This window comes from Dromiciops gliroides, chromosome 1 (assembly GCF_019393635.1).
Source record: "Dromiciops gliroides isolate mDroGli1 chromosome 1, mDroGli1.pri, whole genome shotgun sequence".
NCBI classification, from domain to species: domain Eukaryota; kingdom Metazoa; phylum Chordata; class Mammalia; order Microbiotheria; family Microbiotheriidae; genus Dromiciops; species Dromiciops gliroides.
Genome location: NC_057861.1, coordinates 359,618,036 through 359,634,952, shown reverse-complemented (window position 1 = coordinate 359,634,952; position 16,917 = coordinate 359,618,036). Strand labels below are relative to the sequence as shown.

At 36.5% G+C, this 16,917-nt stretch overlaps 1 pseudogene; it reads right to left on the bottom strand.

Moving 5' to 3' along the window:
• Positions 1-13,319: 13,319 nt before the first annotated feature.
• LOC122749178 lies at positions 13,320-14,295 on the bottom strand (annotated as a pseudogene).
• Positions 14,296-16,917: the final 2,622 nt, after the last annotated feature.

The window sequence follows — 16,917 nt, the reverse complement described above, 5'->3', positions numbered from 1 at the left end:
TTTTTCATCTTTTTCTCCTTAACATCTAGTACAGCATCTTTCCTACTTCTGGATATGGTCTAAATTTCCAGAAGGCTTTTGGAGCCATGTATATATCAGTTTTGAATCTTCCCAGGGGACAACATAAGGTGCATAAAAATCACTGGACATGTGGACTTTCAAAATGAAAGCAAGATAGAACAGGGAATTCATTTCAAAGAGCATAATGTTTCCTCCTGCATTTAGTGAATAGCCCCTTTTTACTGTGGGATCATAAGTTTAGAAGCTGAAGGGAGCTTAAGAAGCTTCTCCTGTACCTGAGCAAGCAGCATGGAGCTGAGTTATGTCTTAGCCTGTCTCAGCACCCAAGGAAGAATCTTTGCCTCTCCACTTAATGAAGATTGCTGCTCCATTCATAAAGGGGCCAGCAGGCATTAAGAGCAGCATTAGGAAGGTCCCATTCAGCAAGATTGATGAAGGCTCCATGAATGTATTTGAAGTTCTGCAGCCATTAGAGTGACAAGTGAGAATTCTAGTGCTTAACTAATATAGACTTTGTGTAGCTCAGGCACCTCCCACTTGCTGCAGCAGAGGGAGTTGGAGATTTATTTATATGAAACACCTGAAAAGTTTGTTTGTCACACTGAGGCAAGGACCAGGAAACTATGTGGGGAGATGAGAAATAGGGAAAAGAAGTACTGAGATGTCTGTACTTTCTGACATAGGAGCCTATTAATGACATTTCATTCCTCTTTTGCTTTTATAATTACATTTTTATTAATAAGTCTTTGGTAGACATTTGATTGATAGCAGAAAAATTAAGGGAAAGAGACTGGATGAGATAGATGGATATATATATATATATATATATATATATACACACACACACACACACACACACACACACACACACATATAAAATACAGAAAATGACCTCAGAAGGAGATGTCCTGGTTTTCTAAAAAGGGCAGAGTGAGTGGGGAAATGACAACAAACTGCTTTTAGGGTCCAGACTGAAATACAAAGGCAGCTTGACACCCAATAGGGTGCATCCATAGTACCCAATAAGGGCTTCATAAATTGTTGTTATTTGTCATTTGTTCCCGAAGAGGACCATGACATCGTGGTGATGTCATGACTTGCGGAGAATTGGATTTAAGTGAGGCAAGACTATACAAGGTCACCAACCTCACTCTCTCCTCCAGAGCCATCTGGATCCAGTGCCAAGACATACATCAGGATGACTGGAGATGGTCTTAGATGTTAAAGGTAACTGGGGTTAAGTGACTTGCCCAAATTCATACAACTACTAAGTGTCTGAGCTGAGATTTGAACTCAGGTCCTCCTAATTTCAGGACCAGTGCTCTATCCACTGTGCCAGCTGGCTGCCATAGGGCTTCATAAATATTTGTTCATTTGAATTCAATTATTAGATAATAAGGCTCCCTACTCCATAGTCTATATGTCACTGAATATGACAAGGTAAAAATCTACTAATCCATTTTATACCTTCTTTTCTTTGGGGTTGGTTCTTACAAGAGATTTAATATATTAGTTGTTTAGAGAGATTTTTTATCAATTTTATGCCATATTTTAGTGGCAGAAGCTAAAATATGATCTTGAAAAGCACTAAACAGCTAAAAGAATCTGAAAACAGTGTATATCTCCTTGTGAAAACACGTCTTAGTTATTCTGTTAGGGCCTCCTTTCCCAGTACTACTCAGATTTAATCCCTGGGTGGATTTCATATCATTGCCAATTCCTTGCTCCTTTGTCCTTTTTCCTTGTTATTGTTGCTAGAAATTTAAGCAAAGGGAATAATGCATATTAGAAACCCAGCCATAGTTCTAGCAATGAAATTGAGCTTGCTGAGTTGGCAGAACAGAATTTGTTGACAAATGGAAATAAAGCCAACAAAGGATTGCTTTATTTATTTATTTATTTTGCAGACATTAGGGTGGTTCAGGCAGAGCATATAGAATATTACTTCTACACACCTATTTAAAACCCAAGAGGCAATATGATGCCCTAAAAAGAGAACAAATTTAGAGTCATATAACCTGTAAATCTCATTCCTGCTTCTTTATTAGTCTGGGCCTCAGTTTCCGAAATTGTTAAATGAAGTTACTGGACTAGATAATGTCTTTTCTCGCTCTTACTCCTGGGGTACTATAATCCAGGAGTTCTCAAGTATGAAAGGGTCAGATTTATTCTTGGGTCTGATACAAAGATAGGTTATTCTGAAAGGCTATAGAAGTTATTCTGGATACTGGCAGATGAATGACAGCAGTCAGGTGATTGCCTAGTTGCCTCCTGGGGTAACTGGATTTGGACTTTTTAAAAGTAAAGATTACGGGGGATTTTTCTTTCCAGAAACTGTATATAGAGAGTAAGCATCATGTGAATTGGAGCTTGTCTACTTTTGGAAGTTGTCCCATGCTGGTTGACAAAAACAGGAATGTGTAGGCAGCCCCAGTCATGCCAAGAAAAAATAGACACCACCTAAGGGAATGCTAACTCTATGTATTACTGTTTCAAGGAAAGGAACTGTATGCTAATTTTATGTACTCCCTTAAAGGTTTTTTAGGCATAGCAAGTAGCGTTTAGTAGCAATGACAAAATTATGAATTTGAAATAATACTTCACTGAGTATATTTAGGAACTCACTGATGTTCTACCTGTAGGTCTTTGCAATATCTGTTCTCTGTTCCTGAAATGCCATCCCTCCTCACCTCATTTTTAGAACTACTTTTTGTCCTTCAGGACTTAGGTCAAATGTCACCATCAGTATGGATAACCTTTCCTGAGCCCCGTAGCTCCTCACAAAACTACCTTGGATTAATTTTAGATCCAATTGATAACAATATAAATATTGTCACCTCTTATAGTGTAAACTCCTTGAGAGTAAAGACAATTTTATTTTTGTCTCTGTATGCCTCATACTCATAGTAAAGTGCTTGGCAAATAGTAGGCACTTAATATATCTCTGCCTTTTTAAAATCAGTATGATGGAGGGCAGAGCCAAGATGATGAAGGAGAGACTGTGACTACCACAAGCTCCAAATAAACCCATCCACTCACTCCCAAATAATGCCATGGAAAAAAACAAAAACAAAAACAGAGCAGCCTAATGCACATAAGAACAGAGTGAGAACTATTTTCCAGCCAAAGGTGGCAACTGGGATCACCTGCAGATCAGGCTGAGAGAGGAGCTCAGTGTGCAATCCTGACCCAACCAAGAACAGACAGTGCTTCCAGTGCTTTGGAGTCTTGAGCACCAGAGGCCTCTTCTGAGGCTTAGCTCATGGAATGGTGATGGGTTTGGCAGTTGGCCAGGGTGAACTGGCTGCAGTCTCTGCTGGAGTTGGGGCAAAGCTCACTGGTTCTGAACCAGTGGGCCAAATTGAGTGGTGGCAGCCCATTGGGGGAGGAGCACAGGCACACCAAGCTTCCAACCATATCAAATCAGATTTCAATCAGACATCTGCTTCCAGGCTGAGATGAGTAGCCAAAAACAGTGGACAATAGACAGCTTCTTTGGGGGAGGGATAGACCAGAATACACCCTCAGAAGAAGAGAATAACAAAGTCAAAGTTCCAACATCCAAAGCTTCCAAGAAAAAATATGAATTGGTTTTAGGACATGGAAGCACTCAAAAGGGACTTTGAAGAAAACGTAGGAAAGATAGAAGGAAGACAGAGAGATGGAGGAAAGAAAGGAAAGAGAAATGAGAGCAATTCAGGAGAGTTGTGAGAAAAAAGGTCAACACCTTGAAAAATCAAATGAGAAAGGAGATATAAAAGCTCTCTGAATAAAATAATTGACTAAGAATTAGGATTGAACAAATGGAAGCTAGTGACTTTATGAAAAACCAAGACACAATAAAGCAAATCCAATTGAATAAAAAAAATAGAGCGTGATATGAAATATCTCCTTGGAAAGACAGCTGACCTAGAAAATAGATCCAGGAGAGATAAATTGAAAATCATTGGACTACCTGAAAGCCATGATCAAAAACAGAGCTTAGACATCATCTTCCAAGAAATTATCACAGAAAATTGCCCTGATATTCTAGAAGCAGAAGGTTAAATAGACATTGAATGAATCCACTGATCACCTCCTGAAAGAAATCCCAAAAGGAAAACTTCAAGGAATATCATAGCCAAATTCCAGAGATCCCAGGTCAAGGAGAAAATATTGCAAGCAGCTAGAAAAAAAGGAATTCAAATACTGTGGAATCACAGTCAGGATAACACAAGATCTAGTAGCTTCTACATTAAAGGACCAGAGGGCATGGAATATCATATTCTGGAGGGCAAAGGAACTGGGACTACAGCCAAAAATTACCTATCCAGTAAAACTGTGTATAATTTTTCAGGATAAAAAATGGGACTTCAATGAAAAAAGAGGACATTCAGGCATTCATGAGGAAAAGACTTGAACTGAATAGAAAATTTAACTTTCAATTGCAAGACCCTAGAGGAACATAAAAAGGTAAACAGAAAAAAAGAAATCATGAGAGATATTAAAAAATTAAACTGTTTACATTCTTACATGGGATGATAATACTTCTAACTCATAAGATCTTTCTCAATATTGGGGCAGCTGAAAGTAATGTACTTAGAGGGCATAGGTGTGAATTGAATATGAAGGGATGATATCTGTAAAGCATTTGTTTTTTGTTTTTCCTTGTTTTGGGGGGGGCAGGCAGTGTGGGGTGGCTTATGTCTGGGGCCAGATGTGAGCTCGCGGCCTCCTGAATCCAGGGCTGGTGCTTTGTCCACTGTGTTACCTAGCTGACCCGATTACATCTTCAAAATAAAGTAAAGGGGTAAGAGGAATGCACTGGAAGAAATGGAAAGGGAGAGGTGGAAGGTGGTAAAGTAGTTCACATAAAATAAACAATAAAAAGCTTATGGAATAGAGGGGAAGATGGGGAAGGGGTGGGGGAGTGAGTGAGCCTTACTCTCATCAGAATTGTCTCAAAGAGGGAATAACATACACATTCAAGAGGACATAGTAATATATCTTGCCCTGTGGGAAAGTGGGAGGGGAAGAGGATGGGGGGAGGGAGAGGCAATGGAAAGAAGGGCAGATTGAGGGATGCGGCAGTAAAAAGCATAACACTTTCTAGGAGGGATACGGTGAAGGAAGATAGAAAATAGAGTAAATATCAAGGGGAGGAAATGAGATGGAGGATAATACAGTTAACAATAGTAACTGTGAAAGAAATAATGAGCAGGATGCTATCAGAAGGATGTATGAAAAATGAAAACCATCAACAGAGATCAAACTGATGGTATCTGATTACAGACTGAAGTATAATTTTATTTGTTAGCTCTTCTTTCTAAAGGTATTTTGTCTATTTTCTTTCATAGCCTGACTAATGAGAAGATGTTTTGCACAACTGCATATGTATGATATATTGAATTGCTGGATTTCATAGGGAGGGATGAGGGAGGGAAGAAGAAAATTTAGAACACAAAGTTTTAAAAAATTAACATGAAAAGTAATGATGAGTAGGAGTTCAGAGAAACCTGGAAGAACTTACTTACATGAACTAATGCTGACTGACAGGAGCAGAACCTAGAGAACATTGTATACAGTAACAGCAACATTGTGTGATGAACAATGGTGATAGACTTGGCTCTTTTTAGCAATGCGATGGTCCAAAACAATTTCAAAGAACTTCATAATAGAAAATGTTCTCAAATACAGAAAAAAAAAAACAAACTGTGGTTTATGAATGCAGATTGAACCATACTGTTTCTACTTCGGGACTGTTTTTTTTCCCTTCTTTTCTGAAATTTTCCCTTGTGCTCTGATTATTCTTTCAAAATATGACTAATGCAGAAATATGTTTAATGTGATTGCACATATATAACCTCTTGGGGAAGAGGGAGGGAAGGGAGGGTGGGAGAGGAATTTGGAACTAAAAATCCTATGAAGACTAATGTTGAAAACTATCCTTATATGTAACTGGAAAATAATAAAATATTGAAAAAAATTGCTACAATGGATGGATTAGAGCCAGATTCTCTTCTTAGAGTCAGTCATACCAATATTTACCATTCTATTTTTTCTTTCTTCCCTTATGAAATGAAAATGCCTTTATAAGCTCTCTTTCCTCAATCCTATCAGGACATGCTGTCCCTAACTGGAGGACACTAGGAGATAACTAGGCTCTATAGTTCTATAAGTTTTCTTTTTTTCCCCTTTTGAAAATTTTATCTTTAATTTATGGAATAAAACATACATTTCCATAACATAATACAATAAAAAAGATGATTGTACATGAAACTGCAAATCTACTATGCACAACTTGTTATTCCTTTCAAATATACAACAAAATTATCACGTATTTTTTTCTTTTTTTCTCTCCACCAAGATGTCTACCATTAGACACAAATAGGTGTGTACATATGTATGTATATGTATATATACATATACAAACATATAAATAGGTGTTTATATATAATAGGTACATATATATGTAAAATTATTGTATACGTATTTCTATTTATCAGTTCTTTCTCTGGATGCAGATACCTTCTTCATATGTCCTTTATAGTTAATTTGGGAATTTATAATAGACAAAATAACTTCATTGCTCAAAGTTGTTCTCAAAACAATATTGTTGTTACTGTGCACAATGTTCTCTTGGTGCTGCTCATTTTGCTCTTCATTATTTCATTCAAGTCTTTCCATGTTTTTTCTAAAATCATTGAGTTCATCATTTCTCATAGCACAGTAGTATTCCATCACAATCATATACCACAACTTTTTCAAAGTTTAGTTACCTCTCATGGACTTGTATCCTGGCAGGTTCCAGGTTAAGCCTCTCCCTGATTTCTACAGAATCATTCATCTCAGTTCATTTCTCCATACTCCCTAACAAATATGTCATTAATGTGCCTTCTTAGGGGTTCCATTGTTTTGTTTATTTTGCTTATTATAAAGACAGATAACATTACTAATAGACTTTTAAAATCTTGGATATTTCTATAGATTTGGAGCGACCCTTAAGGGTTCTGCATACTCTACCTAGACAGAGATGATTAGTCTCTTCAAAGACACACTATTGAAATAAGCTGAATTCCTCACATGACCTATCACTTAGCTTTCTAACTATAAAATTAGTAGCATCCTTTGAAAATGTATGAAATAGTTGTCAGCCATCCCTTGCTTCCCCCCAAACCTATATCCTGTACCAGTAATGAAATGAGACTTTCTTATTGATTTGGCATGAAATTTTGCCTCACACTATCAGAATACATGAGGCAAAGATTTTTAGGGCTGGTCATGAGTTTTAATTCTGATAGAACCAGCATTAAATCCTTATAAAACCTTTAAGATCAGGGAGATGGAGCTAAAAACCTGGAAGCAAGCATTTCCTATTACTTTCCTGTTATTTTGGGTGACTAAGGAATTATAACAATTTTTCTTTCTCCAAAACAGAGCTTCTGAAATGAGGATACATAGTCATGTGTGAGAGGAGGTATTTCTGTTGATTGCCACTCAGTAATCCCTCTGCCTATTGGATTCATTAATGCTATATTTAGAATGTAAGCTCCTTGAGAGCAAGGAGTATTTGTGCCTTTCTTTGTGTATCTAGTGCTTAGCCTAGCAAATAGAAAACACTTAACCAATGTTTGTTGCTTGATTATATAGTTGTTAAAACTTCCTTAAAGAACCAAAGATGACCAAATATCAGTGCAGATGAAGGAGTTTTGCAAGGGAGTATAACAATAATACCTTGAAGCTCAAGTGGATACCCAAAACTCTGTCCAAAAGTATCATTTCAAAATAGAGCCAATAGAGGGCAGCTAGGTGGCGCAGTGGATAAAGCACTGGCCCTGGATTCAGGAGGACCTGAGTTTAAATCTGGCCTCAGATACTTGACATTTACTAGCTGTGTGACCTTGGGCAAGTCACTTAACTCTCATTGCCACGCAGAAACAAACAAACAAAATAAAGCCAAGAATCTCAGTGTTGGCCTATGCATTCATTGACAGTAATGGGAGTGGCTTTGAGATGGAATGAAATTTCCACCAAAAAAAAAAATTGTGGCTGGTTCATTTCTCCATTTGAACTTGAAGCCAGCTGAATTCCCCCTCAGTCTGGGGGTTCAAAACCAAGTCTTTCTCAGAGAATTTAAAAACAACAATAAGAAGCCTGAACAAAAACCCAAGACTGAGATATTTGCAAAATTTCTCTTTGCTCAATGGAACTACAGAGCTATATTTATTGAAATATAAACCATGTTTGTGGCTATCCAGGGTACAAATACTATTATGGTACATATACCTAACATTGTGAGTGTGAATGATTGGAGGTCCTACCTCAGGGAATAATCTAGAATGAATTTAGGAAGAAACCCTGAAAATTTTGGAATGTTTTCCTCTATAAAACCTGGCAGAAACTTCTTTGACAAAGTAGTCTTTTGGGGCGGTTGGGGGGGTGCAATGGGGGTTAAATGACTTGCTCAGGGTCACACAACTAGTAAGTGTCAAGTGTCTGAGACCAGATTTGAACTCAGGTCCTCCTGAAACCAGGGGTGGTGCTTTATCCACTGCGCCACCTAGCTGCCCCCTAACAAAGTGGTCTTAATTGTAATTTGCCAGTAATATGACAAAGAATGGAAATGTGTTTTAGTGACTAAAAGGAAGGATCGTACATGAGGGTAGGAATACAAGCATGCCTACGTGGGTGTAGATCTAAAATATTTTCTTATGCCCTGGGACATTTTAGATTTTTTTTTCTTTTTAGAAATGTATTTTCATACAGATATCTCTTGAAAACAGAATTATTTTTGTAACCACTTACTATCTTTAACAATCAGGTCCAGTAAGTGGAAAAGAATTCTAGCGAAGGTCTGTCTGCTCTATGAAACATCTCACAATGATGAATGTTTATTAAAGATATACCTTTTAAAGGTGCCACAAGGGGCATTGAGCCTTTTGTTGCAAGTGTCACTTTTAAGTATTTATAACTCTCAGTGAAACAAAATGTATGCTCTGTGGTTATAGGTGGAGGATTTTGTCTAGAACTTTTTTTAAGTTATCAATCAATGGAGATCTTGAGGTTTTTACAGTCTATTGTTAGAGATGACTAGTAAATTGTGAGCCTATTTACAAACAGACAGATAAGGCCTCAAATTAAAATGTTTTCCTTATCTTCCCTTCAGTGGTCTTATGGTAGTAAAGTGACTTATTTTTTTTTTAGGATCTAAGAATTTCAATCTAAAAGAGAACACAGAGTATATACCATGCTTCATCATTACTCCAGTGTTATAATCCTATAAATTTGTCATATATATATATGTATAAATTGTTATATATGTTATATAAATTATTAGATATGTTATTTATAAAACAGTTATTTTTATTTAAAAAAGAAAACTGCCTATTTATAAAAAAAGGAAGAGGAAGGATTTTAAATACTAAGTTAAATGTATTAGAATATATCTAGGTATATCTAAATGTAATAACATAAAATATACATTATATGTCACAAAAAAAGAAATAAAAAAACTGAAATAGTTGGGAGAATATTCAGTTCTCATGACTAGAGTATGTCAATATAATAAAAATTATATCACCAAAGTTAAAAAAAATAAAAATAAAAATTCTACTTGAATTTTATTCTCTTTGGTCCCTTCTAATTCAAACGTTATAAAGTTATATACTCAAATTCCCTTATTTTACAGATGAGGAAACCAAAGCATCAGATTAAATTATTTATATAGTTCCAGAAATCAAACACAGGTATTCTGATTCTGAATCTAGAGATCTTGAACCTACCTCACAGAAGATCTGGAGATAAGGAAGGAATGTGTTCCAGACATCAGAAATACCTGTGAAAGGGCATACAGATAGGAAGTCGAGGGTCATGAGTGAAGAATAGTGAGAATCAATTTGACTGGACTTTCAAATGCATGAAAGCAAATTTACAGTCTAGTTAGGGATACAAGACAAATGTCAGTTTGCCATCAAAATGGTTAAAATAAGACTGTGTTTAAAATGGTAAGTTGTAATTAACTGAGTAATTCACTTCGGAGAGAATTCATGATATTTGATAAATTACTTTCTAGTAAATTTGTGGGAATACTCAGAATTAGAGAATTGTTTTTAATTAGTAAGACAAGCAAAGAAAGGAAATAGTTTTTATTTTAATAGAGATTTGTTTATATTGCTTATCATATGTCACGCTCCTAATGGTTTTGATGGATCTTAAAGGTTCTTTTAATTTAAGCAGGGCTAGTTTCTGAATGTTATCTGGGAACTTATTTATCTTTGGGGAGGAATGGTGGTGCAGTTTGAGACTAAGTGAGATGGGCTATCATTAAGATTTCTTAGCAAAGTTTGTAACAATTTCATTACAAAGTAGTGTTGGGAAGACTGTGGGTGAATGAAAGATTTACATGCAGCCCTAATAGATTGGGGGGGGAGGTTTTCCCCCCCAGAATGCTGTGTAATGATTAATAGAGGGAAGGAAATGAGAAGTCCTGAATGCCAGGTTTTGATAATTCATGGCTGTCTGGCTCAACTGATCCCAATCAAGTATAGGAAGCAGGAGAGGAAAACAGTAATGGAAAGGAAAAATGGTCCTAGATGTCAGTAGAAAGGTATTTTACCTAATCATTTTTCATAGGGATGTTAAGAACATATTTACAAATAATCTAGCCATATGTACCTTTCTTTAAACTATAGATTTACTCCCCAAACACTGTATATAAGTTTAGCTTTGCATCAATATAAAGGAGTTTACTAAGCTAAACAAAAAAATATATATTATTTCTTCATTAAATCAGCAGCAAATCATTTCTCAATTGAGTTTCTTTGAAAAGATGGTCTTCCTAGGTTAGTTTTTCTTAAAGTAGAAAGCGTATTAAGACTATTGATTTTCTCTGTGCAAAGGCCTTAGCCAATCACCTTAGAGATCATATTTGCTATAAATGATTAGACAGCAGTGAGTTAGCCTAAGGACCATGTTGGAAGATTAGTGGAACATTTTATCTTAAAGTATGGTCAATCTCTACTTTAAAGACTCTCTAATCTATCAGTTTATTCATCATTTGTCTCAGGTACACCAAGACCATTGATCCATTTCACAAGTTCCACAAAATATTAGGAAAATAAGGCAAACCACATATTTCCTGTTGCAGAATATTTGGAGAATAATAGTAATAATAATAGCTGGCATATAGAACTTACATCCATTTTTCATGAGATCTGCAGAACTACTCTATAAGATATGTGGTGCAGGTATTGTCATTGCCACTTTACAGATTAGGAAACTAAGGACCAGAAAGTTGAAGCAACTTGTTTGTCACATAGCAGGTAAGTGACAGTGCTAACATCTAAATCCAGAGAGTCTATTTTCAAATGCAGTGTGCTTTCCACTACACCTCAGTAAAGACTTCTCAGTGTCTAGTGTGTACTATTCAGTTTCCCTTTCATTTTTTCTGAGACTCTTTAAACCAGTGGTGTGAAACCAATACATAAGGATCCTTGCTGCTGCTTATTGACTTAGAAAACCATAAAATAATATTATCTATGTTCTATCATTTTTATTTTATTTCAATAACAATTTCCCAATTACATTTTAATCTGGTTCAGGCTGTACTTGGGAGTATTTCTGGTCATGTGAGCCATGTGTTTGACACCTCTGCTATATGACAAACATATAAAAATAAACTCAGCTATCTTTAAGTCATGTATTCATTTAAAAAGTCTAAATGTTATGGCCAATTTCTGCTAATTCACATAATTGCTTTGCTTTGGAAATTTGAATTTTCCCAAGTTATCTACCTTTGATTCAGGTAAGATTAGACGTTATTCTTATATGTAATCTTATTACACTTTGGGATTAAGATTTTTCCAGAGAAATTTATGTCCAATTTCATATGTGAGTCAATCTGAGAACAATAGTCAATGAACAGATAGTCTCTTTACAGGCAGCATTACAGAAATATAGCTGTTCCTTAGTAAAGTACACCCCAATGCATAATTTTCTAACTGCAAGGCAAGCTGGCCCTGATTCAGGGCACCACGCACACACAAGGAGGCAGAGTTAAACTAGTGGTGGGAATACATCTTGAATTTCTATCTTAATTAGTCATTCAAGTCACTAATTTAATTTAATAATTTGCTATGGGTTTGGTTTTTTCCTTTCACTTAGAACATAAATAGCCACAGATTTAGTCTAGGAAACAAATGGCCTAGATTTAGTTATTTCTTCTTTCCTTTAGCGTCTTTCATTTAAATATTGTAGGCTACAAATAGTTTTGATACACAACAGTGATTACAAAAGGAAAATGTAACTTTTTATTTTATGATAGAAGCAATGAAAGAAAATTCAGGTGCTGTAATATGTCTGAAGAGGACTGAAATTCAAAGAAAAGCAAAGATCAGAGAAAGACCGCAAACTGTAGTCAGTGCTAAGATGGCTAATTTTCTCATTCTGCAAATGATCATTTTTAAAAGTTTTTAAAAGTTTTGTCATTCACAGTTTTATCACACTGTTCTCATACTTGTCCTGGGCAGTCAGCCAGCCTTCTTCTTCAACATAATAAGCAATCTGACTCTTAAAAACATACACCAAATGATTTACTTAAAGGCCACCCTTTCCTCACCCCACTTGCAGCCCCAATACTTTTCTCTAGCCTAAAACATTTTGAACAGAACAGCATACTTGCATTCTACAATGAGAGTATTGGTGAAAACTGAAAATAACCCTGAGAGAGAAAAATATGATTTAAAATTACATTTCAATGAGATAAACTTTTTTTAAAAAAAGAACACATTTTGATGTGGGAGAAAGAGGCAGAAAAAATAGAAGCTAGAAGAAGAAAAGGACACAAGGTAGAGTGGGAAAACACTGGAAAGGGACTCAGGATGCCTGGGTTCTAGTTCCAACTTTGCCATTGAATTACTTTGGCTATTTCACTTGAAATTGGGTAGTGATCTCTAAGCTCTTTCCCAGCTCTAATATTTTGTGAAATAAGATGAGACAGTGGAGTGAGGAGAAAATCTCCAAAACAAACTCTCTATCTATTGCAATTTTACCCAGGGCTATCACTAAATGGAAGCCTAGTTTCCTATATCTTTGATCCTAGGTTCCTGTTTGTTTGGTTGTTTTTGTTTGTTTGTTTGGTTTTTGAACTGAATATGGTGACTTTATTGACAGCTTCCCACACACACACTATACGGGTGCTTTGGGACAACAATGTGAATGGGGCATGGGATCCCCAGTATAGGAACATAGGTTAGGGATGTGGGCTCCCCAATGATGAAATTCCTCTTTTAACTGGGAATGAAGATCCTTGGTTTTCCACTTTATTCCTTAGAAGCCATGTATACCATGAAGTCTACTACATGATTGCCACAATCATACTCATTGTCATAACAGGAAATGAACTTTAGAAAATGGTTGTTGAGGGCAATTCCAGCACCAGGTAGAAGAGTTGGTGTTGCTGTTAAAGTCACAGGATACAACCTGGTCCTCTGTGTAGCCTAAGATGCCCTTCAAGAGTCCCTCTGATGCTTGCTTCACCACATTATTGATATCATCATGTTTGGCTGTTTTCTGCAGGTGGCAGGTCAGATCTACACCAGATACATTGGGAATAGGAACATGGAAAGCCATGCCTGTGAGCTTCCTCTTCAGTTCAGGTATAATCTTGTCTACAGCCTTAGCAGCACCAGTGAAAGTAGGGATGATATTCTGGGCAGTACCACACCCATCATGCCACAACTTGCCAGAGGGGTTATCTACTGCCTTCTAGGTAGCAGTAATGGCATGGACTATAGTCATAAGTCCTTCCACAATGCCAAAGTTTTCATGAATAACGTTGGCTAAGGGGATTAAGCAGTTGGTAGTGCAGAAGGCATTACTGATAATCTTAAGGGAAATATATTTCTCATGGTTCACTCCCATCAAAAACATTGGGGCATCAGCAGAAGGGGAAGAAATAATGACCTGCTTGGCTCTACCCTTCATGTAAGCCCCAACCTTTTTAATGGTATTAAAGGTACTGGTGGACTCTATAACATACTCAGTGCCAACATCTCCCCATTTAATATTGGTGGGGTCCCACTCCTGGAAGATGTTATGGCTTTTCCATTGATTACCAGCTTTCCAATCTCAGCCTTGACAGTGCCCTTGAACTTGCCATGAGAGGAATTATATTAAAGTGTATAAACCATGTAGTTGAGATCAATTAAGGGGTCATTTGATGGCCAGAATGTCTAATCTGCCAGAGTTGAATGCAGCCCTGGTCACCAGGCACTCAATACGGCCAAGCCCATTGACTCAGACCTTCACCATCTTGTTTTGGGGGTGCGACTGAAGCAGTGGATTCTGGCACTGAGTTTGGGAGAGGAGCTGAGAGCCCTAGTTCCCATTTTAAAAAGATATTTAACTGAAAATTGATTCAGGTGTCAGAAGTAAATGATCTGTTCATTGTTACAGATCTGGCCTGAGCCTTGCTGGAAATAGGAAACTTTTTGTGATGCCTCATTAGGCACCAGTAAACATTAGACTATTGTAAGAAGCCCAGAGAGGATAACATATGAAGTACAATGAAGACATTATATTAAAAGCTAAGCCCAAATATTCATGTTGAGCTTTATCATCTTGCAATTTGGAATAAATTTTCTTAGCAGAATTGCCACAGGGATTTGCATACATGCAACATCTTGCATCCATTGATCTCAAAGCACTTAGCAACATTCTTAATAACTCTGTGAAATAATTAAATGGTAAATATGATTACTTCCTGCTGTGAATAGAGGAACTGAACACTGAATAATATTTTTTTAAAGGTAGGAGAAATTAGGCATAAATCAAGAGAAAAATGGGGAAAATTAGGCCAGAAATGAAAATTGAAATCATGTTTCCCAATTCCCAGTTATAAGCCTATTTCATTCTTATATTGCTATAGGCAACCATAAATAAGAATATAATAACAAAAATATTGTTACAGAGCATTCCTCCCACTATTAAGTATATGAATATATAGGGAAGTGGGTGTTACAGTAATTAAGAGCACCATTCTTGGAGTCAGGAAAACTTGCATTCAATTCTTGCCTCAAACACTTAAGAGCTGTGTGAACCTGGGCAAATCGTTTGGTCTCTCAGTGTCTCAGTGCCTAAGTTTCCTCAACTGTCAAATAGAAATAATGACAAATAATAGCACCAACCTGCCAGGGCTGATTTGAGATTGCAACAGTGAGATAACATTTCCAGGGTTTTGCAAACTTCAATTTACTATGTAAATGCTAGCTATTATTACATAAAACCACTTAATGCACTTCTGTCATAAACATGAAATCTAACATACTGAGAAATAGTCTTGCATAGCAAACAGAGAGCTGGTCTCAGAGTTAGAAAGACATGGCTTAAAGTCCTGCCTCTGATTCAATAAAGCTATTTGATCACAAGCAAGTCAATTTAACTCTTCTTGACCCAGACCACTCCCTAAGACTGAAAGTTATTGATTAGTCCATGAGTAGGTTGAATTTTTACATGAAGGATTCCACACATGAATGAAATCATAGCCCATATCTTGTCTCCCCAAATATATCTTTATATCTAGCTATCCATGTGTATGTGTGTATGTAGGTATATGTAAACAAATAGCTACGCATAGGTAGATGTTGTTATTTCTCCATTTTACATTTAGGGAAACAGGCTGGGGTTAAATGACTTACTCAGGGTTAAACAGTAAGTGCTTGAGTCAGAATTTGAACTCAGAACTTCCTGACTCTGGGCCCAAAATACTATCCTAGCTGTTCTACCTAGCTGCCAATTAGATTTTCCACTGAAATGGAAGAATTTTTCTTAACCAAACAAGAGATAGACAATAAGAAAAGATGAAATAGATAATTTTGATTACGTCAAATTAAAAAGCTGCTGCAAACAAAATTAATACATCTAAGAAATAAAGTAGTTTCCTGAAGAAAAATTATATCATATTTCTCTGAAAAAGGTTTCATATCTGAGATATATAAACAAATAACCCAATTATATAAGACAAATTCCATTTCCCAGTATGTAAAAGGTCAAGGGATATAAACAAACAGTTCTCAATTTTTTTTTTTTTTTTGGTGAGGCAGTTGGGGTTAAGTGACTTGCCCAGGGTCACACAGCTAATAAGTGTTAAGTGTCAGAGGCCAGATTTGAACTCAGGTACTCCTGAATCCAGGGACGGTGCCTTATCCACTGCGCCATCTAGCTGCCCCCAGTTCTCAATCTTAATAGTATTTTTTCCAGTTACATGTAAAGGTAGTTTTCAACATTCGTTTTTGTAAGATTTTAAATTCCAAATTTTTCTCCCTCCCTCCTTCCCTTCTCTCCCCTCTCCCCAAGAGGGCAAACAATCTGATATAAAGTAAACAATTCTCTAAAGAAGAACGGCAAACTATTAAAAAAGAACAGATTAAGCAATGTTTGAAAATTCTAATAATAAAACACAGATCAAAACAATCCCGTGTTTTCACCTCATGCCTAGCAAAGTAAATGGGAATAGTTAATATTAGAGGGGATGGGGGCAGCTAGATGGCGCAGTGGTTAAAGCACTGGCCCTGGATTCAGGAGTACCTGAGTTCAAATCCGACCTCAAACACTTGACACTTACTAGATGTGTGACCCTGGGCAAGTCACTTGACCCCCATTGCCTACAAAATATATATATATATATATATATATATATATATTAGAGGGGATGTCTAAATAGGGACACCGAAGCACTATTGCTGGAGCTGTAAACTGGTTTATCAAGATTGGAAAGCAATTTGGAATAATTTTACAGATGCAGAAATTGGATCCCAGGGTAACAAAACTAGGAGGTAATTTGAGGCATGATTTAAACTAAAGTCTTCCTGCCTCTAAGGCCAACCTTTCTATCCATTCTACCATAATGTCTGGTTGTTT